Source organism: Sceloporus undulatus, chromosome 1 (assembly GCF_019175285.1).
Source record: "Sceloporus undulatus isolate JIND9_A2432 ecotype Alabama chromosome 1, SceUnd_v1.1, whole genome shotgun sequence".
Taxonomy (NCBI): Eukaryota; Metazoa; Chordata; class Lepidosauria; order Squamata; family Phrynosomatidae; genus Sceloporus; species Sceloporus undulatus.
This window is the reverse complement of record NC_056522.1, coordinates 315,804,198-315,828,578: the sequence shown is the minus strand read 5'-3', so window position 1 is coordinate 315,828,578 and position 24,381 is coordinate 315,804,198. Positions and strand designations below refer to the sequence as shown.

The following is a 24,381-nucleotide window of genomic DNA, read 5'->3' as shown; positions in this document are numbered from 1 at the left end:
TGATAAAGCGATTTACCCCAAGTGTGAACCAGTGTGGATTCAAATTAGCTCCCTGTGATGGGTGAAGTGGGCTTGCCCCTTTTCCCAAGCTTCACTGAGATGCAGCGTGGAACTAAGCGCCATAGAAACTACTGTCCCTCAGTTCCCACTTCTTGTCTGGGGGAGTTGAGGGTTGTCCAGCAATGCCTTGGAGCCGGTGCTGCGGGTTCCAGGCAGGGGCCCAATTTGGCCCTAAGGGCTCTTGAGGGGCCCCCGTGATGCCGAAAGCGATCCCGGCTGGCCCGGTCCCGGCTGGCCCGGCTCAGCTTAGATCGGTGCAAACGTAGTGCGAACCACGCTCTGCTGCTAAACCGATTCATCAATTCGGATCAGAAACCGAATTATCTGTAACTGGGAATGTGTTCTACATTGGGTCCAATTTAGGAGAAAGGTGGCATACAAATAAAATAAATAAATAATAAAATAAAAATAAATGTTTGGCACTGAATAAACTCTTGGGGTAGTCCTAGACCTAGAACTACACCCAATTCATCATAGAACACATGCCACCCTGTCATATGAGAAAGAATACTGCTTCTAGATCTAAGCTTGAAGACATACCACAAAAACAAGGTGAAGGGATGGCTTATGGTTATGTAATTAACATTTCTACAGGGCGATTTGATCAAGGATTAAGGAACTTGAGTACACAATGGCATATATATGAGATCACTCGATTTTTGCAAAGATATTTGATGGGTTGTATATTCTATCAGACTTGTCTATATTACTTAGCAATCATTTAGATGCATGCAGTATAATCATCCCTATACATGACACATAATACAAGAGATTATGCAACTGAATGTTGTAGTAGCCTGAAGATATTTTGTACTTGAAACACCAAAGCATTTACAGAAATATCCTGCAAGTAACATCCCCCCACCCCCAGTATCTTTTAACCACCACTTGATCAAACATGTTGGAGCTAGAACTGAAAAGATTGGATTATGGAAGATCAAACATAGTAACATTCATTCTGAAAAACAAAAATTGGGTCATTTTATGCAAAGAATTCTTGTGTTTGCTTGGGTTTTTTTGCCAAGACGACAGTTATGTGACCCAATATAAAAGCAGAGGAGATACAAAACCCATACAAGACTGCCTTTAGATGGGGCGAAACAGACAGCCCAAAAATGGTGGATTGGGGCCACTCTGGAGCTGCTCGCCCTGGAGTCATCTTCTCCCTGTAGTCCCAGACCGCACTCTGAAAAGGAGGAGGTTTTAGTGCTCCTTTTCAGAACAGCTTTTCTGGGTTGTGGTGGCTGCCAGTTGGCTTTGGGGCATGTGTCAAGTGATCACCATGCCCCCCAAGCCACTCGGAAGTGGGCGGCAAACTGTTTGTGGTGATTAAAACAAAGACTTGTGTAACTGATGGCTGAGCATATATAAAGATCATAGATTTTATCTAACTTTGAAAACTGGACATGGAGTAAAGATAATATTACATCAAGATCACTACCGCCAGGCTAATCTCATGAACAAGAAGTATCCCCATTTGGTCCATCACTACAAAACAACAACAGTATCATTCAATTTCTTCTATGTTAAACACAGATCAACATACTGCTCATTTACTTCCACCGTATGGAGTGTATATTGAGTGTATACCCTAGACTAGCCATGGTGAATAAAATGTTTTTTGCATCTCGATATTGCTCCTTGGAACAAGGATGAATCCCGCAGATGATATGCTTGGAAGGGTGGGAAAGACCCTAATCTGAAACTGTACAGGGCTGCCTATCAATTTAGACAATACTGAGCAAAATGAATCCATGTTTTCACTTGGTATAAGCCCACTTCCAATGTTTCCACTCATGTAACTACATTTTATGTTTATTTCTTATTTTATTATTATATTCACTAATAAAGTGGGCCTTTGGTCTCTGCTGGGATTTGGTTCCAGGACCCTCCCCTGCTCCCATGGATACCAAAATCCATGGATGTTCAAGTCCCATTATATACAATGCTGTAGAATATGGTATTTTCAAGCCATGGATGGTTGAATTAATGGATGCAGAATCTGTGGATTAAGGAGGGCTGACTGTACATTTAAATCCTTCAATATGTTTGGGCAGTATGCCTTCTCCCCCCAGCCCCAATAGATAACAACACTTATGAGAGAAATATACCTGTTACACAGACAACATTGTGGCTAATTAGGCGTTTGTAGCTGTGTCTCCCCACTCCTAATGTGACAGGGTATCGACTAAACCAAACTGCTTTCTAAGGTTTTATTAAGAAATGAGTAAAAGTGGTTATAGATTTTTATAACTGACAACAGTTTTCTCTTTCCAAATTATTTAGACTACATCTTTTTAAAACTATTTTTATTTTTTTTAATTTTATTTTATTTAAAAAAGAATAAAAGATATTTTACACATTACATTACATACATCTATACATTTACAGGCAGCAAACGTTTCGCTTCTATTGTTTTCCAATAAATGAACAAAAACCTTTAAGGAATTTTTTTTTCTCTGTTACACTGTCTACTTCTTTTTAAATTAAGTGTTGTAATATCTGTTTCCTCAATAAAATAAAAGGTATCATAATTAAAATCCTTGAGAACGTCTTATATTCAATTTTGATCACAGTGTTTTCCCTAGCTTATGGAATTCCAGTTTTTTTCACAGTAAGAATTTTTTTCCCCAACTTTCTATATATATAGTGTTTAACTCTCCTGTTATTACATCTGATAATTTGTCCATTTCTGCAACTTCTATCATTTTAAACAGCCAGGTCATCCCTTTCCATTTCTGAGCTACCACGATTCTTGCCATGGAGACCATATATAGAATTTGGTTTGAGTATTTGGCTCGGTCTTTTAAATGAATGGTATTAACCATGTTCAGAAGATACAGCTCCAGTATAATATCAAAAGAAATATCAAATATGTTCTGAATTAGCTTATGAATTTGCCTCCAAAATTTTGCTACTACTGGGCATGTCCACCACATATGGAACCAGCTGCCAGGACTCTTTTGACATTTTCAGCACAAAATAGCAGGATTTTTGTAGGTCTTTGCCAGTCTAGACAGTGTCAGGTGCCATTTAGTTTCCATCTTAAAGAAATTTTCTCTAAGATTTTGCGTTTTTGTAAAAAAAAAAGTACGCTCAAAGCCGCGTATAACGCAAGCACACTGTACTTCTTCCTCTAGTTTCCTATTTAGAATTACTTTATAAAATTTAAAAATTTCCTTGGGTTTTTCTTCAAACATTATTTTGTCAATTTCATTTTTTGAAGATAGAAACCTATTTTTTGTCTAATTTAAATCTCTCCTGTAGTTGATAATATATCAACCAGCATGTTTTTTTCTCAATGGCTTAAATTTCATTTATATACTTCAGCTCTGGATCCTCAAGGCATTTATTTGCTTTTATGATATCATCATATTTTAACCATATGTCTATAGCTTTGTATCTACTTACTATGGCTTCCATCCATCCTGGGATCCCTTTATAAAAGGCTGCTTTTATTTTTTTTTTTCCATACACCAAGCAAGGCTCTTCTCACAATATGGTGCTCAAATTCATGATGGATTTTGGCTTTATCATACCATAGATACACATTCCATCTAAACTTTAAATTGAACCCCTTGACATCTTTTATTCTTGAGTTTGGTCCATTCTTGAAGCCAAACTAAAGCACAGGCTTCAAAATATGATTCAAGATCTGGAACGGTGCATCCTCCTTTCTTTTCTTGATCAATCAGAATCTTCATTCTGACCCTCGTTTTTTCCCCTCCCAAATAATTTTTTTAGTTCTTTGTTCCAGATCGTAAAAGGTTTGGTGTTATATATAACAGATAAATTAACAAAAAAAAAAAAATGAATTTGGGAAGAACCAACATTTTTATTACAGATATCTTGCCATAACTTAATTTTGCCCATCTTATCAAATCTGCTTTGATTTCTCTCCAGATCCTTTCGTAGTTGTGTTTGAATAAGTCTGGTTTTTTTGTGAAAGATGAATGCCTAGATATTTGGTCTTTTTGACAATTTTACACTGAAAAACTATTTTTATTCATTTTAAAATAATAATAACAAATGTTCATTACATATGTAAGTACCTTCCCTCCTTTTACATGCTTCCATTAGATTGTCGCATTATGTAAGGGTGTTCACTTAAAACTTTCCTAATCTCACATCATACTAAATTACCTTGTTCTACAAAAAAACTGTAATATTTATATTAAGACATAAATTTAAAACTTTGTTTATATAAAAAAGTTTGAAATATAATTTAGCAGTTATCTAAGTGAGCAGCATCAAGTAAATCCAAATGTCACCTTTGTTTCTAAATCAGATGCTCAAGGATCAGCTCAGAGGCTCATCTATAACTTGCTTATTCCTTTACCTCTAAAGACAAAGAATGGGGAGTTAGTGATCAGAAAGATCACTGGCACAGAAAGATCTCAAGTAGTTCCAGTCTCTAAATAATTCTGGATTACAAAGAGGCACAGCCCCTGTTCAGGTGTTGCTAATCACATGGAGAGTACCACTTGTTTTCATGTAGACATGAGGAAGACCCTTTCAGACCACACTGATCAAAGCAACAAGACTGGAAAGTGATGCTGGGGCTGGGATTTCTTATCCAGGAATAATGACTGAAGCCAGAAGACCATCTATCCTTCAGAGAGTGGAAAACTGGAAACAGTAGGAGGAAAAAAAAGACAGGGCTAATATATGAAAAAAGCAGCTGTCTTGTAGTGGAGAAAATGACTGAGGCTGTGCTATTTAGACTGAGTCTGGGAAAGAACTGTATCTTCATCTTAATGTAATTCTCAGAACTCAATGAAACAGACTTATATAACTGACATGCTTAAGTGTTCAATACCACTGCAGTGCATAATTACTGTAGTTACACTGCTAGGTTTTTTAACATGTATTCTAATGTTGTCTCTACAAAAGCATTGTGTTACAGGAACAAGCTGGCCAGAAATAACTTCAATGAATCACCCATAGCTACATCCATGGCAACCAGAATACAGTAATTAAAAGCAACCCAATAATTAAAAACATCAACATTCAAACATCTAACTTATTAGGCTCTCTAAATTCATACCTCCTTATTCTACACCTAAGTGTCACATTATCTGATAGCAATCCAAACAAATCACAAACTGAATGATAGATCTATCTATTTATCTATCATCCAGCTTTTCCCCAGTATGGAACAAATGGTGTGTGTCTATGTGTGTGTGCGCGCGCGCACGCGCCTTCAAATCACTATCAACTTAAGGCAACTCCATGAATTTATTAGGTCAGGAATGCTCAGCTTTGGTTTTGCTAGTTCCTTCCTCTGAAATATAGTCTACAGCACCACATTGGTGATTTCCCACTCAGACGAAAGGCACAGACAACATAAAGATAAAGGTAGTCTCTTGACATGAGTGTCTAGTCATAACAGACTGTAGGTGGCAGTGCTCATCTCCATTACTAAGCCGAAGAGCCAGCTTTGTCCGAGGACTGCTCTGATGGTCATGTGGCCAGCATGACTGCACCAAACACTGTTACTTCCCACCAAAGTGATACTGATTTATCTACTTGCATTTGCTTGCTTTCAAACTGCTAGGTTGGCAGAAGCTGGAACTAGTGACAGGAGCACACCTCATCATGAAGTGCTGGGGGCTCGAACTATTACCATTCTGATCTTTCAATCATCAGAATTGGTGTCTTAACCACTAAGCCACCACATATATGGCCACCACGAGCGCACATATAAGTATCATGATTTTATTAAGCTAGAGTAAGTTAGTATATATAGGTTTGCAGCTTTTGTAAACTTATGAAATAGCTAGAGATACTTTTCAGTGAGTGAGATAAAAGTGCTGAATTAGACTCACTTTTCTTGAAGATTCACAAATATTTAGTCAGCAGCTGTGATAAATCAGAAAGGTGGAAGTTACGAGGACAGCAATCCTGTCAAGGGTCTTGCTCCACAAGTTTAACCCTTCTCTATTAGCTGTTCCTCTTTCTAAGCAGAGTCTACTAAGCAGGAAGGAAGTGATGATCAGTCCTTCAATCACAAATGGTGCTTTTCTTCATTCACAGCTACACTCATTTGACAAGGACACGGAACATGTCAGAAGCCTTCTGGCTTCAAGGCAATGGGTTCTGCCGTGTGGTCGGTTACACCTGAGGCAGCTCCTTTTTTTTTCTCCTTAAATGTTATTATAGTGAATCTTCCAAACATATGAATCCTTGTAAGTGTTTGAATATTCACAAACCTGAAAGTAAACCTTGACAGAAAAGCCTGTGGTAAGTTAAACACTAGCAAATAAAATGTGTTACTCCTTAAGGTGCTACAAGACTCTTGGGTATTTTTTATGCAACAAGCTAATAATCCACCGGGAAGATTTAAAATCTTTATCCATAAATAATATTTTTAGTGCTTTCCATGATGGTAGAATTCAAAGACACAGCCTTGTTTGTCTGGATCAGTATACAAATAGATCTTGTAGCAACACTGAAATTTACCGTATATACTCGACTATAAATCTAGGAATTTATGCCCCAAAATGGACTCCAAAATCATGAGTAGAGACCTGTGGCACAGTGGTTAAATGCCTGTACTGCAGCCACTCACTCAAAACCATAAGGTTGCGAGTTCAAGACCAGCAAAAGGGCTCAAGCTTGACTCAGGCTTGCATCCTTCCGAGGTCGCTAAAATTAGTTGGGGGGCAAATTAGCTTACAGTTGTAAACCGCTTAGACACTGCTTAGGCGGTATGAAGCGGTATATAAATGAAGCTTGTGTGTTGTTTGTTTGTTATATAGGGCAATAAGTTAATATTGCTTATAAAGCTCCTAAAAGAAGTGCATACCTTCCTCTGTAGCCAGAGGTCTTTAAACAGCTCCCTGTTTGAGTCCCTGGATGCTCACCTCTGTCTCTGTCTCTGTCTCTCTCTCTCCCTTCCTCCCTCCCTCTCTTTCTCTCTCTGTTATTCCTCAGCCTTGCCTCGCAGCCAGAGCTAACAAACAACTGCTGAGGCAAGGGACAGAGCAAGAGAGTATGCCCAGGCCTGCACCCCGTTTTGCAAGCCATTAGCCTTGGTAATCCTGGGGGTGAAGGGAAGAGAGAGAGAGAGAGAGAGAGGTTTCTACCCAGTTTTGGAAGCCATGAGCCTTGAAAATCCTGGGGGTGAAGGGCAGAGAGGGAGGGGTTCTACCCCATTTTGCAAGCCATGAGCCTTGGAAATCCTGGGGGTGAAGGGCAGAGAGAGAGGGGGGGTTTCTACCCCGTTTTGCAAGCCATGAGCCTTGGAGATGCTTTTGGTAAAGGGGAGAGAGAGAGAGAGAGAGAGTGAGAGAAAGTGCCGAGGTTTGTTTCCCCATTTTCCATGCCGAGACTGTGACCCTTGGAAGAAGTCCAGAGAGAGAAATGTAGGAAGGGAGGTGGTGCTTTATTTCTCCCTTTAGATCTTTTGTGACATGCCTCAGTGTTTGACCCTCAACTTACCCAAGGGTCATATCTAAATCCATGATTTTTGGCCCGAAAAATTACCCTCAACTTATACATGAGGTCGATTTATACACAAGTATATACAGCAACTGAGGAGCTATCCTCACTGTGGAAATAATCCAGTTTGACACTACTTTAACTGCCATGGTTCAATGCTATGGAATTCTGGGATTTGTAATTTTGTGAGAGATATGGCTTTCCTGCTCAGAGAGCTCTGCTGCCACAATAAACTACAATTCGAAGAATTACATAGCACTGAACCATAGTAGTTAAAGTGGTGTCAAACTGGATTAATTCTGCAGTGTGGATGCAGCCAGAGAAAAAGAAGTACAGTGGTGCCTCGGGTTACGAAAGTAATTCGTTCCGCGGCCGCTTTCGTAACCCGAAAAGCCTTCGTAAGCCGAAATGCCATAGGCGCTAATGGGGAAAAGCCGCGATTCCGTGTAAAATAGCGCCGAAAAGCACCAAAAGTTTTTTCGTAACCCGAAAAAACATTCGTAACCCGGAACAATGTTTTCCAATGGGATTTTTTCGTATCCCGAAAATTTCGTAACCTGGGTATTTCGTATCCCGAGGTACCACTGTATTTTGCAACTACAAAAGCTTAGCAATATCACTTTACATATCTATACCACTTCATAGTGAACTAAGCACTCTAAGTGGTTTACAATGTGTTAGCCAATTGCCCCCAACAACATCAGTACTCATTTTACCAGCCTATGAAAGGATGTAAGGCTGAGTCAGCCTGGAGCCCTGTGGGGATCAAATTCACAACGTTGGGTCTGGAATACTGGCATTTAACCACTGCACCACCAGGGCTCCTTATGCTACCAACTTCCTTCTTTCTCTCAGTCTCAAAGGTGCTACAAGATCCCTTTGCATAACAATGACGTAGCTTCACTGTATTTTGCACTGCATTACAAGTATATCAGGATTTATTTCTGTCCAGCTGTGTAAATCAAAAGGACATTGCAATTTTTTCCACAGGAAGACTCGAACTCGCATGTATGGGAATGCATTTCAAACCCCTGGCAGTTACTAGGCATTTCTGAAGACTAACTGCCAAGCTAATGCACTGGACTTAGCACAGTGACTGCAGCAATAAACAATGACCTATGAAATGAATTTCTAAAGTAGGTGTGGATGACGAAGTGCAAAGCCCTCTATTATTTCTTAAAGTATGTGTGTCTGATTGTTTGGTAGTGATAAAAAAAATACCATACTTTAGTAGTAAAATAAAGTAACCACAAAAATACTTTTAAAATATTTTGTTTTATCATAGCATTGTCTATATCCAACAGCAGACCTTCAGATCATGCTGCAAATCCTGTTTCTTCTTCCAAAACCTCAATGCAGTGACCCATTCAACTTGAAATGGTGCTAGCTCTTTCACCTCAGTCCAGAAAGAAAAATGCAAGACTAACCACAAACACAAACCATGAGGAACTTGTGCAATCTACTGCATGCAGCTACAAACACACAATTTTCTGAAACCTTTGTTGTTTGAATAATTTGCTGCTTCGAAGTTTACATTCTTACCATGAGTGATTCTTCTAATCATTCATCAGGATAATTTTGAAGCTGCTGTTCCTTTTGTCAGCATCACTGTGCAGTACATCCATGAAATATTTCAGCTGTAAAATAAGAAGGCAGTGAGATGGGGAGGAAGAGTGGAAAGTGCAAGACGTTATTTTATAATCTTGTAATAGGTTTTTCTTATTTCTTCCTAAAATTTAAGTTTTCAGACTCATTCCTGATTAGTCACATTTTTTGGTACTGATGTAGCTGAAATTAACAAAATAGTTTTTCTTAGACATTCAGTTATCCAAAACCATGACCGACTGAGTGGACTGATTTTTTGTGCAACTCAGCCTTCCAGAATATAATCTTCTGTTAACTTGTAGACCAAGAAATAAATCATCTGCACTTTTTACTTAAGGAAACTTCATGACACTTTTCCCAATGCTAATATATTTGCTGTATACTGTCTGCACAAAACCATCCTCACCACCATGACATTAAAAAGTTCTGTACAGTGGTACCTCGGGATACGAAATACCCAGGTTACGAAATTTTCGGGATACGAAAAAATCCCATAGGGAATTATTGTTTCGGGTTACGAATGTTTTTTCGGGTTACGAAAAAACTTTTGGTGCTTTTTTCGGCTTTTTCGCACGGTATCGCGGCTTTTCCCCATTAGCGCCTATGGCAATTCGGCTTACGAAGGCTTTTCGGGTTACGAACGGTGCCGCGGAACGAATTAATTTCGTAACCCGAGGCACCACTGTACTGATAAAAGCATTCTTCTACTGTAAACCATGCTCAACAATAGGATTTTAAAAGATGCAGTTAGAATTTGCATTAGAGTTAGTGTTCTAACTCAAATCATATCTCTAATAAAAATCTGAAATATAAGGGGAAAAGGTCATAGTCATGTACAACCTGCAAAAAAAATTAAGTTTCGGTCCCAGTATATCAATGTGGGGCTAGAAAAGTCCTCCCTCTAAAATCCTGGAGAGTGTCTGCAAGTTGAGCTAGATGGTATAGTAATGTGGTTCAGTATGGTACCAGATCATTAAAAAAGAATGGTGCAAAAATGAGTAAGAACAGCTTTACTTTTGCAGCACTTTTTTGATCACCGTGTATAAGGCAGCTTCCAATGGTCAAGAAAGAGAGTGGAAGAAAGATGGTTATGTGAACACAGAATTACAGCTGAAAACTATGTTTACAATATATATGCTATATACACAGAATTAAAAACAGTTATCCATTTATAACACAAAAGGAGCTATCATAAAAACACTCATAGACAGTCTTCTCTGAAGATGCCAGCCACAGATGCTGGCGAAACGACAGGAAGAAACTTTTCTGGAACATGGCCACATAGCCCGAAAAACCCACAAAAAACCTACTCATAGACAGTATTCCAGATTGTTCCAGGAAAACACTGACATGCTTATGAGAACCTGGGGACCTGGTGGTTCAGTGCTTAAGATGCCAACTCTGACAATGGCAAGGTCAGCAGATCAGCAGTTTGAGACCCAAGCATCGCATGATGGTGCTCTCGTCACTAGTTCCAGCTTTTGTCAACTAAGCGGTTGGCATGCAATGCCATTTCTCCTGGCATGTGGCAGGGGGAGGAGGAAGAAGAGCCGTGCACCATTTCCTCCTTCTTCAACCCTCCCCGGCCTCCAGGTGCCTCTTCGGAGGCACCTGAAGGCCAGGAACGGCACGGGAGGAGGAGGAGGAGGAGGAAAAGGCACGCACCTGTTCCTCCTCCTTCCCAACTTTCCCCAGCCTCCAGCCCCTCTGGAGGCAGCTAAAGGTCGGGAACAACACGGGGGGGGGGAGGCATGTACCTGTTCCTCTCCTTCCTCCCTCGCCCTCTCCCAGGCCTTCAGATGTCTCTGGAAAGGCAGCTGAAGGTCCAGGAGTGCAGTGGGGGAAAGTCCCACCCCGGAAGTCCATGAACTACTGTGGGTAGGTTCTCACTTTCCAAATAAGCCATAGATGGTGATCCTGATGAAGCAGTCTAACCTACAGAGTCCACTTGGCTGGATCCAGGAGTACTCCCAAGACGTGAATCAGTTCCTTCAGGTAGACTGCAACCCCATCTCAGACACACTGTTGGGACCAAGAACATCAAGTCGCTACAGGATTCCTCTTCAGTTTACTGATCCTCATCTAACCTACTGCAGCATCTAGGCCAGTGATGGCGAACCTATGGCACGCGTGCCAGAGGCGGCACTCAGAGCCCTCTCTGTGGGCACATGTGCCGTCGTCCCAGCACAGAGTTTGTCAGAGTTTGTTACTAGAAAGCCAGAGGGACATGGCACTTTGCAATAAATAAGTGGGTTTTGGGTTGCAGTTTGGGCACTCGGCCTCCAAAAGGTTCACCATCACTGATCTAGGCTGTAGTCCAGTACAGTGGACCCTCAGTATCAATGAAGGTTTAGTTCCAGGACACACCACACATTCCAATGCTCAAGTCAGTATTAGATATACAGTGGACCCTTGTTATATGCTGGGGTTTTGTTCCAAGATCCCCCATGAATAACAAAATTCGTGTATGCTCAGGTCCCATTAAATATAATGACATAGCAAAACGGTGTCCCTTAGACTGTATATATAAATATATATCTTCCTCTACGCTCACTCTCTTCCTTCCCACTGCAAAGCCTCCACCAGATTTTAAACCCCTTGCTCTCTCTCTCTCTTCCAAAGTTTAAAGGGGTAAGATATGGTGGAGGCTTTATGGTGGGGCGGAAAGGAAGGGCTTTAAAAGTGGAGGCTTTATGGTGGGAGTGATTTCCATCAGCAACAGGAAGGGAGGTGGCCCCTTGCTTCTTCCTTCCCTCTACAAAGCCCAGCTGCTGCAGCCTCTGCTATTGCCCTGAGATTATTTCTTGGCCTGTCTGCAGTTGATCACAGGTAAAGTTTTTAAAGAACGTTTTTTCATTTCACTCCACAAATGCTCAAATCTGCATACTGAACCAGCAGATACCGGGGGTCCACTGTGCATGTGCAACCTCAGCTAACTGATCTAGCATTCAACTAAGTTAGTCAAGGAGGAACAGTGATCACACTCAACTCCCAAAGATGTCACCCAGTAGCGTCATACAATTTTAAACATCACTGGGGATACAATGGATGCCTGCAGCATCCAATCCCCCCTAGGGATGAGCAGGAATCCCGTAATGCCACTCTCCCGAACCTATCCCATAGACAGATGTAAAAACAATGTAAAACAGTATCATCTACTCCCATCTATAGGAGGAAATGTATAATCATGAATAGCACAATGATCTTAAGAACTATATAGTGTATCAGTTACACATGTAAGACTTAATTCAGTTCACTATGGACACAACATATATGTCCTAAGGATTGCCAAAGGGCAAAACAGAACCCATGTTCTCGCGCTTCCCTTCCTCCATGGCACACTCATATAGGTACTCAGAACCATAGTGTTTCCCTGAATGCATGATTTTCCTCTCTATTGCTCTTTCTCTCCATTCAAACAATGTTCCTAATGAAATGAAAGGCTAAATGCTAATTTGGGAGATTCATGTAGTCAATAGTTTGCCATATTGGCCTAGCACGTTCAATGACCAAATAATCAGGACATGAGAAAATCCTTAGAGGGATTTTTGCAAGTACAGGCATACCTCTGTTAACAAAGCCTCTGAGAAAGGAGCTCCTTTTAACAAAGTCTCTTATGTCTCCCAAGACCCCCTTACTTCCTTGTCTCGCTAGAAGTTGTTTTTTTTTAGCAGCATCAGCATTAGGAAGTTGTGAAGGACTAGAGAAAGACAGACTTTTGGTGTTGGGTTACAGAAGTATGTCCATATGAATTTCATAGGCAAGGAATCTCAGAAGTAATTTTGCTAGTTCCTTCCTCTAAAATGCAGCCTACAGCACCTGGTATTCATTGGCAGTCTTTAGTTCTAAACAAAAAGTCTGGCAGATTCCAGATGGTGATGCTGGAAGACAGCTGCTCCTCTATGAGAGAGCTGACATCTGGCATCCCTCAGGGCGCCATTCTGTCCCTCATGCTGTTTAACATTTACATGAAGCCGCTGGGTGAGATCATCCGGAGACATGGGGTGGGGTGTTATCAGTACGCTGATGATACCCAAATTTATTTCTCTATGTTTCAGGCTGTTTCAGTGACCAAGGAGGGCATCTCCCCCCTGAATGGTAGGTAATGGATTGGATGAGGGAAAATAGACTTAAGCTGAATCCAAATAAAACGGAGGTACTCGTGATAGGTAACCCCAATCCGGGTATGGAGATAAGTTTGCCAGTTCTAGATGGGGTTACACTTACCCTGAAAGACTGTGTCCACAGCTTGGGGGTCTCCTGGATTCGTCGCTTCAACTTTCTTCTCAGATTGATGCGACAGCCAGGAGTGCCTGTTATCAGCTTCAGCTGATACGCCAGTTGCGCCCCTACTTGGAGCAGCGGGACCTAGAAATGGTCGTACATGCTCTAGTAACCTCTCGCCTTGATTTCTGCAGTGCGCTCTACATGGGGCAACCTTTGTGCCACGTCCGGAAGCTCCAATTGATACAAAAAATGGCAGCCAGACTGGTCGCCGGAAAATCCAAGTTTGACCATATTACACCTATTTTAACATCACTACATTGGCTGCCTATTAGCTTCCAGGCATAGTACAAGGTGTTGGTTATCCCCTATAAAGCCCTACATGGCCTGGATCCAGTCTACTTGAAGGAATGCCTCCTCCCATACAATCTTTCCTGTACACTCCAACCCTCCGGGAAAAACCTCTTACAATCTAGAAAGACCAGACTGGCAGTGACCTCCCGGAGGTCCTTTTCTGTCACTGCTCCAAAAACATGGAATGACCTGCCGGAAGAGATTCGCCAATTATCCTCACTCGAGGCTTTTAAAAAGGTGACAAAAACCTTTCTCTTCTGGCAGGCCTTCCCCAATTGATAATGTCCAGAACCAATTGAATCCCCCTTTTATTATTTTTCTTATTTGTGATTTGTTTTTAACTTTGATGTATTGTTATGTACTTTTTAGACTTTTTTTTAACAGTTCAATTTTATAGTTGGGAGGGAGGGTTGGGACTTGTTGTTTTTATTGTTGTATATTGTATTTACTTACTTTGTTGTTACCCGCCTCGATCCTCAAGCGGAAGAGGCGGGATATAAATAATAATAATAATAATAATAATTATTATTATTATTATTATTATTATTATTATTATTATTATTATTGAAACATGTTCGAGCTGCTCTTGTTCAGGTTTTTGGTTTGCTTGTTTGTTTGTTTGACAGATGGCATCTCTCCCCTCAACCAGTGTCTTCAGGCAGAAATGGATTGGATGAGGGAAAACAAGCTCAAGTTGAATCCAGACAAAACAGAGGTACTTATGGTAGGGGCCCCCAAACCAGATATTGGGCTGCAACCTCCAGTCCTGGAGGGGCTCACGCTCTCCTCGAAGGACTGTGTTCGCAGTCTGGGGGTACTTCTTGACCCGTCGCTTCAGATGAGGAATCAGGGGAATGTGGCGGTCAAGAGCACCTGTTATCAGCTTCGGCTGATACGCCAGCTGCACCCTTTCCTGGAACGGGGTGACCTCGAAACCTCAAGACCTGATTTTTGCAATGCGCTCTACATAGGGCTACCCTTGTGCCTAGTCCGGAAACTCCAGTTGGTACAAAATATGGCAGCCAGGTTGGTCACAGGAACAACAAGGAGTGACCATATAACACCAATATTGAAGTCACGCCACTGGCTGCCTATCAGTTTCCGGGCACAGTACAAGGTGTTGGTTATCACCTTGAAAGCCCTACATGGCTTGGGCCCAACCTATCTAAGGGATCGCCTGCTTCCATACAATCCGCCCTGTACACTCAGGTCCTCTGGGAAGAATTTACTACAGCCCTTAAAGACCAAGTTGACAGCAACCTCCCAGAGGACATTTTCTGCAACCGCTCCCAACTTATGGAATGGCCTGCCGGACAAGATCCGTCAAATTACCAATGTAGAGAGCTTTTAAAAAGCCATTAAAACGGATCTCTTCCGGCAGGCCTTCCTGGAATAAAATACTCGGCCACAAATAAGACTTCCCATCTATTAAACTCTGCCCATGATGATTATTATTTGGATTAGTCAGATTTTAATATGTAGTTTTAATCTTATATTGTTTAATCTTGTTTTAAGGGGGGCATTATTTATATATGGATGTATTTTAACTTGTTGTACACCACTTTGATTATCTGGCAAAAAGCGGGATAGAAATTAAAATTTTATTTTATTTATTATTTTATTACTGTTTGTGGTGTAGGAACCTATCCCTAATCTTTCCATGTTATTTCTGCCTCTGGGCCCAAAGTTTTCTGTTAAAGAAGTAAGGCCCAGTAACACGTCTACTTTGTTAACTGAAGTGTATCTGTGTATATACTGACCTCAGAAAGCAAGAGATCCATATCAAAACGTTTCTTGACTTGAACACAGAACATATTAACATTTTTGGCAGCTGAATACTGAATTATACTATTTAATCACATACTTAGAAAATATTTATTACTTTTCCTGCAGAGGAATTTTGCTTTAATCGTTGAGATGGACAGATTAGAATTTGCTAAGGAAATGCTTGTTTACATCTAGTTAATACATTCAGTTGCTTTTCTATGGAGGGATTACTATTATGTATTTTTAACTGAACTCTGTTATGCTTTAGGAGGCTCAGGGTAGGAAAAGAAGTGGAAAGTTTAGGCCTGATAAGTAACACTACTGCACTTTACAGTAAGACCAAGTGGGAAACTGGGAAAAAATAAATGTTAAAAAATTGATGATGATGATGATGATGATGATGATGATGATGATGATATTTATAGCCCGGACTTTTCCCAAGACCAGGACTCAGGACAGCTTACAATATTAAAAACAGTACATCTGAAAGCATACAAGATGATACAATGCGCCCTTTGTTTACACAGAGGATCCGTTCCAGACTCCCCCGCGTAAAACAAAAAATACCTATGCTCGAGCCCCATATAAATGAATGGGGCTCGTGCACACGGCGGTGCACACATGCCACAGGCATGCACCCTATTCATCCCTATGGGATGCGCCACCCCTTCCTCCCTGCGTGGCTTTCAGCGTATGCTGAAAGCTGCATAAAGCGCGCCCGCTTATGACGTGGGTGCAATGTACATTATAACAGAATTCAATTACAATAATTAAAATAAGTTGCATGTTAAAGTATCAAATAGTTTAAAAAGAGAAAAACATTTAAAACACATTAAAACAAACACCCCAGCCTGTTATTTAAAAACTTTCTGTTTTGAAGAGGAAGGTCTTAGCCGGTCGGCGGATGGCCCACAAGAAAGGGGCCATTCTGATCTCTCTAGAAGGGGAGTTCGACAGTCCAGGGGCAGCCACAGAGAAGGCCCACTAACCATGCTTGCAATACTCCAAACTGCAAACCTGCATCTTCAGGGGCAGTGTGACCCCATCAAACACAGGCTGAATCTCTATTCCCTGATTTTCCTTCCAACTGACCAGGAGCACCTCTGTCTTAACTGGATTAAGACACTTGTTTAAGACCAGGATAGCCTCCTTGAATCAAGGTGGAAAGGAGTAGTAGAGTGTCACCAGCATATTGATGGCACCGTACCCCAAAACTCCAGACGATTTCTCCCAGTGGCTTCATGCATATGTTGAAAAGCAAAGGGGACAACACGGAACCCCGGGGGACCCACACAGACCAATGGCCAGGGGGTCAAGTAGAAGTTCCCTAGGACCACCTTCTGGGTTCACCCCTTCAAGGAACGGAGCCACCATAAAGCAGTAGTTCGAAGCACCATCCCAGAGAGGCAGCCCAGAAGAATACCATGGTTGATGGTATTGAAAGCTGCTGAGAGGTCCATCAGAACTAAAGGACACACTCCTCCTGTCCAACTCCCTGTTCCATAGCCAGGCCTGAAACCAAATTGAAATGGATCTAGATAATCCATTTCATCCAGAAACCTCTGGAGTTGGGAAGCCAACACACATTCAAAAATGTGTTTAAGGTAACGACTAAGAATTAATTACTTTAAAGACAAGACAAAATGGAATGGGAATGAATAATATCTGTTAAAATGGGAATCTCAGTAGACATGGAAATGTAAATTAGAAGGTTGTGCATTTCATTTTTTTTTCTTTTAGAAAGAATTCATCTATAGTTACTTGTACGTTACTTGACTTCGTTTAAGTATAACACCCCCAGATTGGGGGGATGGATAAAACAAAGATCATTCTCTCTGTAAAATGAAACCAGATAATAATCTTCTTGTCATGAGTTTTCCTAATAAACTACCACTTACAGACCAGACTGACAGGAGCCAACTCTTCTTACACAACGATGTACTTTTTAGGGGAGGGTGCACCGTCTTATGCTTGTACTAGAAGTGCATTGTATCCTATAAGCATTAAGGCTGAATACTCAGAAGAAACCTTGACGGGACTCTCCAAGTATTCAAATTAACACAGGAAGATCACAATGACAACTCTCCTTCAAGTGTTTTACTCCACAAAGCAAAGCAAGACTCACATCATACATGATGGAAGGAAGCACCAAGCAAATAAGCTGTCATGCCTATGTCAAATGGAATATGGTGTTCTGAACATCTTTTCACACAAGAAAAGAGGGGACTGGATATTCAGGACATAGTTTTAATTCACTAAAGGGCCCAAATAGGTTATAAATAGCTGTCAAAGCCTTGTTCAAGCACAGAATTTCTCATAATTTCTGATATTGTCCAAAAGAGTGAGTCAGAGATTTAAAATCCACAATCCAAAACCAACTCCCCTGCTTCACACAGCAGAGGTATTTGGAAGAAGTGCTGGTCAGTGTGCATTCAGACTGCTGCCAGGAAACAAGTAGCAGCTATAAACTGTAAGGACTGAGAATTTTCTTTCTTCCTCATTTCAGTTCTGATTTGATGAAAACTCTGGTTCTAGTAGGCATAAGACAAGATGGAAAGGTGGGGGAAAGGAAGGCCACCTGAACACTAATCCAACAGCTAGAAGGAGGAAATACTAAATTGCTGACCTTCACCTTTGTGTCCAAAATCACTTAAGAGGCATCATTACTTCCTTAGACATGTCCCCAATCCTGCAGAGCCAACATTCCTTCACTAGAGCATGAGGTGTGCAGTGTTCACCAGAAAAAGGTGCCTGTTACAGCAAGTCCTTCCAGAGCTAATTCCTATGTAGCAGCAAGGCTGGCGCTTGATGTGACAATAAAATTGGGGGTACAATTCCTACTAATCGTGTATTTACTATTTCTGACACACAGATCGTCATACACACCAGCAAAATGCACAACTGTATTCAACCTCTGTGCATTCAATCCCATAAGCAGAAGCTTGGCACAGAATCTATGTGTGTCCTAAAAGGTTTATTTATATATTTCTAAGGCTTATTAGTTATGCTACAACAACTCTCATGGCGACATACAATAAAATCACAAATACAGAATTTATACAGATGAGATCAAAAGCAGCAAAACATAACTATCAATTAAAACCAGCAGAGGCTAAAACATGATTCACAACAAGAAAATATTAAACGTATCACAGAAATAAAAATAAAAACTCAACATAGCAGAAAGTTGGGTGAACCAAGGTATTTTGAGCAGAGCTTGGAACCTTCTTTTAAAGAGCTGTTCAATGATAGCCACAATTCTGGTCGTTAATAATTATATAATATGGTGAACAAGACATACTTCCCAAGTTGTTCTTAAAATCTTTTAAGACTATTTTTAAACCTTTAAAAATAGGTTGAAAGGCCCAGATCTCCTGAGAATGTCCCTAAGTTTAGACACTACTGATAACAGCGAAATATAAATAAAAATTAGTATCATTACAAATTACTACATATTTTTTGCTTCTTGGTTTTGTTTTGTTTTTAAGGACAGTGTTACAATTGTTATTTATAATGCAGTGTTATTTACAAGTTTCAATTGAAAATCTGTGAATCAAGTGTTTTACAGTAGTCTCCCTTATCTGAAAGAGGATCAGAAGGGGTTTAGATTGGCATATACATAATGAGATGTCTTGGAGATGAGACCCAAGTCTAAACATGAAATTCATTTATGTTTTGTATACACCTTATACACATAATCTGAAGGTAATTTTATACATAATATTTTAATAACTTTGTGATAAAACGAAGTTTGTGTACAGTTAATCCTCAAAAGGCAAAGGTGTCACTGTCTCAGCCACCCATGTGGATAATTTTCAATTTTGGGGTATTTTGGATTTCAGAATTTCAAATAAGGTATACTCAACTGTCACAAAGACTAACTAAAAACATTCAGGGATAGCTGTGTTGGCCATTTAACATATACAAACAAAAATCCATCAGTGATACCTTTATTGGCCAACTGAAATGCACAATATACTATTAACTGTTAGTGAGTATAAACTAGTCAGACATTCACTGCTTTTGAAATTGTACAACATCCTTTTAAATATTTTCCATAATCTACTTAATACAAATATGAACCTAACCAGGCACAGAGGTAGCCAAGCAAAGGACCAATAGCTTGTCAGACATTCATCCTTTAAACCTGTGACACAAGCACACATATTTGAGCAGATACAATTTTCTGAGCTCAGAAAACTGAAACACCTCAGGGCTAAGTTACACAACATAATAGTGAGCCACTGAACCTCTCTTTCCTGTTTATTTTCAAGCAAGCAGGAAGGGCTTCTTTTCAGGAAGGATTAAAGCAGTGGTTCTCAAACTTTTAACCCTTCTTACCCTTTACATCTACATCTGGACGTTGCACCCCCGCTTGATATAATAGATGAAGAAAAATATTGTTTTATTTAGTATGTGTATTTTTGTTCACACATTCATGTATATTCTTATTTTAACATCTTATGAAGAAATAATAAATAATAAAAAATTATTTGTATCCCACCTCTCTATCAAAAATAATCGAGGTGACGCGATATCTCTCCTCCTCCTCCTCCTCCTCCTCCTCCTCCTCCTCCTCCTCCTCCTCCCTCAGATAGAGGCTCCAAGTGCCCACCTTGTCTTTTTCTTCCCCTCCAAGACAGAAACGGTTTGGAAAGTGGAGGAAGAGGCAGAGGGGTCAGGGCCTCCAAGTCCTGTACCCCATCTAGGGGTCCTGCCCTACCATTTGAGAACCCCCACCTTAAAACTTTCATCCCCAATCACCTCTTTCCCTTAACTCTCCCTCACTGCAGATGGGAGCACTAAAATCTGCCGCTAACTGAAACTTCCGCCCTCTTTAAAGCTGCTTTGTAAAGGGATTGTAGCATCTCCTTTATTAAGAAAAGCTAAAACATTTGAGTCTGTTTCATTTAGAAAAAAGGCGACCAAGAGGAACAATGACAGAGATATACTATATAAAGGTATGTATGGTTTAGAGCAGAGGTGCGAAAAGTGCAGACTGTGGGTTACATGCAACCTCAAGGCCATTTTTGCATCCTCAAGAGCCCCTTCTTGATTTTTTTTCTAAATGGATCCCACATCCAGTAGAGCATCTGAGAGCAACTTTGCTACTCCCTCCCAACTGCTTTAAAAGTCTTGGAAGAAAACTTTAGTTTTCAAGATCAGAAGTAACTCCGGCTTACTTCCTGTTTCAGAAAAAGGCCTCTCTTGGACCTATAAGATCATCCCCAACCTCCTTTCAAGCAAACACTTTAACAAATTCAAAATTTTGAAAATGAGGTATATGAGGAGCACAACCAGTCAAGACCAGCCCCAAAGCTTCAGTAGTTCCCTAACCCTGGTGTAGAGAAAGCAGATACAAAGAAATTTCTCTCCCTCACAAACAATACTTTAATCTGGGGAGGATAACATGATGTTCTTCTTCATATAATGCATACTTAAACTGGGGAATTGATGGGCACTAACTTGGATAGCTTCAAAAGGGATGAAACTATTAATGAAAGCAAGTCGGTATCAACAGCAACAAGAACTGATGTCTATATATAGGCCTGAATCCTATCAGTTAGTCACAACAAGAGCAGACCCACCGAGAGCTAGAACAGACTGCCCCAAAGGGTAGCTTCAAGCTGCCTCTGTGAAAGCCAGGTTGGGGCTGCAGCAACCGCATGATGCAACCCTAATCCATTTATCTGTCAGCCCAAAAAGAAGCAGCAAGTTGCCGCTCCTTTTTGAGCCACCAAAAGGCTGCTTTTTTCTGTGCTGCCATGGCTTTATGGTGCTCCTTTATGGCAATACTGGAGTATGGTGAAGCCAGCCCACATGTGGGCAGGCAAGTGGTGTGATGCCAGCTTCTGGGCAGCTTCAGAGCATGTGGCGTCAAAACACCACACTCTAAAGCCACCTGGAAGCCGGTGCAAAGGGCTAGTCTGCTTTGTCCCTAAATTGACTGCTGGTGAATCAACATGCACAAAAAATTATTCAATTAATTTATTCAGCTGGGACTAACAGTAGGATACAGGCCATGACCTTCAGAATGCTAAAATTAGATAGACCTTTGGTCTCATCTAACATGATTCATATATTTTAATGGAATTCAAAATTCAAACATACAACAGTTCTGATTCATTCATTCATTCACATCTAAGCCTATTTCCAATATGAAATATAGAACTATTATACACAAATAAAAATATGAAATTAAAATTTATGACTTATTTTTTCTTAATAGTTATTTTGGTTTTTATTTGTAGTTATCAAATGCAGGGGTCCAAAGGGGCTAGGTCAGTCCTGAGGCCCTTAACCAAAGTAATGCCTATTAGTACAATAACTTAACCCAGGGCCGGCTCTATCATATAGGCCACCTAGGCAGCCGCCTGGGGCGCAAAATGGGGGGGGGGGGCGGCATTGCAATGAGGCCAGAGAGAGCCCGGGAGAAGTCCCAGAAGCCCTGCCCCCTTAGGGTTGCCATAAGGCAGCACCTCCAAACTGGGACAAATGTAGGACAAATGTAGGGCCACATTTTCAAATGTAGGACACGTTTTTTTAAAATGGAGGACACATGAAAAAATTGATACTTTTTTTAAAATGTTAATATAAATGCATGTTTCTTAGGCATGCTCAAAATGGAGGACATTTTGGCATTATTCCTAGACAGAAGGCTGAAATGTACTTCTCTTTCTGGCCAAACACCCCCCCCCCAAATCTACAAGAACATTTCCCACTCCCAAGCAGGCATAGCATTTGCAAGATCACAGGCAGCCCCTTGTGCCATTGCAAACTACATTTCCCATTCCCAAGCAGGCATAGCATTTGCAAGATCACAGGCAGCCCCTTGTGCCATTGAAAACTACATTTCCCACTTCCAAGCAGGCATAGCATTTGCAAGATCACAGGCAGTCCCTTGTGCCATTGCAAACTACATTTCCCACTCCCAAGCCTTCTTAGCAATTCCCCCCTTCCTCCTTTTCCTTGCCCCCTCCAACCCCCCCAAACCCCTCGCCCCCTCTTTTTCCCAGGTATGTCTCAACTTAGGAGGCATTTATGGGACAGATGCAAAGCCTTTTTTCTATTCTAATGGGGGCAAAGCCTTGAGAAGCCCTGGACCCCTGAGAAGAAGGGGAGGGGGCTTAGAGAAAGGAAGAAAGAGAAAAAGAAGATGAGGAGGGGGAAGAAAGGAAGAAAAAGGAGAGGAGGAAGAGGAGGGGAAGAGGAGGAGAAGAAAAAAAACAGAATAACAAGAAGAAGAGAAGGAGGGGAAAGAGAAAAAGGGGGAAGCAGCAGCTCGCCTGAGTGTAAATTCCTCCCTGCTCGGATGTTGCCCAAATAAGGAAGCAGAGGGCTGGCCAATAGAGGCAGGGCAGAGCAGCAGACCCCGCCCCTGCTGGTTTCAGTCCTCCTGTTGCTGCATGCTTCACAGGCAGCACTCTATAGAAGGCAGGCAGCAGCCCTGGGAGCTCAGAGTTGGGCAGCCACCCGGGGGCGGGGGCGGGACTGGGCACGCCCCCAGGAGGCGGGAAAGTCCCGCCCACCACCGTGAAATGGCAACCCTATGCCCCCTTCCCTCAATAGGCGCGAGGTTTAACTTTTTTAGCAGCAGCAGGAGGAGGAGGAGAGAGGCTGGGAAAGGGCTTGAAGGTGCCCAAAAACGACAAGAGCCTCCTCCTCCTCCTCCTCCTCTTTTGGCCCTGGAAGGCAGGGGGCGCTGGGGAGGAGCGGAGCCCAGGCAAAATGGCGCCTGCCTGCCTCCCTCCCTCCATGTAGCCAAGGGAGCCTTGAGAGCCCAGCTGAAGAGCCCAGCCAAGAAGGGCAGGCAGTCGGGGCTGCTGGCAGGCCAGGTGGGTCCTCCTTTCCCAGGATGCCTCCTCCTCCTCCATCTCAGCCTTACCTCCAGGAGCAATTCCCAAACTGCAGAAATAAATCCACCTTGAGACTCCCTTAAACTGCCCTGGCTCAATGCTGGGGAATCCTGGGAACTGTAGTTTTGGGAGACGTTGAGCTTTCTCTGTCAGAGGGAGCTCTGGGGCTACAAGAAACTACACTTCCCAGGAACTACAATTCTGGGGATGCTAGTTTGTTCTAAAAGTTATTTTTGCAGTTGTTGCTGTTATTATTATTTCTTTATATGAACCAGGGCAGTTAAAGTGGTCTCCAACTGGATTATTTCTGCAGTGTGTTTTGGACCTAAGAAGCCTAAGAAGTGTGTGTGTGTGTGTATACACACACACACACACACACAATATATATGTATGTATGTATGTATACATACACTGAGTCAGCACATAAAGCCAGGGTCAAAAACACACTGCAGAAACAATCCAGTTTGAGACTGCTTTAACTGCCCTCAGTGCTAGGGAATTCTGGGATTTTTAGTTTATTGTGGCACCAGAAGTCTCTGACAGAGAAGGTTCAATGTCTCACAGAACTACAGTTCCCAGAATTCCCCAGCACTGAGCCGGGGCAGTTAAAGTGCTCTCAAATGTGTTACTTTCTGCTGTGCACTTTGGACCTTGGCTGCCTTCTCATATTGTGGTTGTTGCTCTTGTGTGTCTCCAAGTCATTTCCAACTTATGGCGCCCTCATCCTGGGGTTTTCTTGGCAAGAGTTCTTCAGAGGGGTTTGTCCTTGCCATCCTCTGGGGCTGAGAGAGTGTGACTTGACCAAAGTCACCCAGTGGGTTTGTATGACTCAGCCAGGATTTGAACCCTGGTCTCAGAGAATGCTCCAATGCTCAGAATGCTCCAAGGCTTCTTGCATGTGCTGTTGCTTTTCTCTCTCTCTTTTCTGTCCCCAGTGAAGTAGTAGTTGTGAATTTGGGTTTTGGAGTTGTGCTGATAGGCATGTCAAAATGTCCTACATTCTGAGCATGACCGAGAAACAGGAATTTATATTGTCTTTTATTAATGTTTTTTGGCTTCTAGTTGGTGGTGT

The 24,381-nt window shown here is 41.6% G+C and overlaps 1 protein-coding gene across 4 annotated transcripts in view; it reads right to left on the bottom strand.

Moving 5' to 3' along the window:
- SIPA1L1 (signal induced proliferation associated 1 like 1) overlaps window positions 1–24,381 on the bottom strand; it is a 244,171-nt gene that overhangs the window by 194,328 nt on the left and 25,462 nt on the right. For 3 of the 4 annotated variants that reach the window (XM_042453490.1, XM_042453517.1, XM_042453499.1), the window contains exon 3: window positions 9,046–9,140. The exons of the other annotated variant lie outside the window; for it this stretch is intronic. The gene's annotated coding sequence lies outside the window, so the exon portion shown is untranslated. The remainder of the gene's footprint in view (window positions 1–9,045; window positions 9,141–24,381) is intronic. 4 annotated transcript variants of the gene reach the window in all.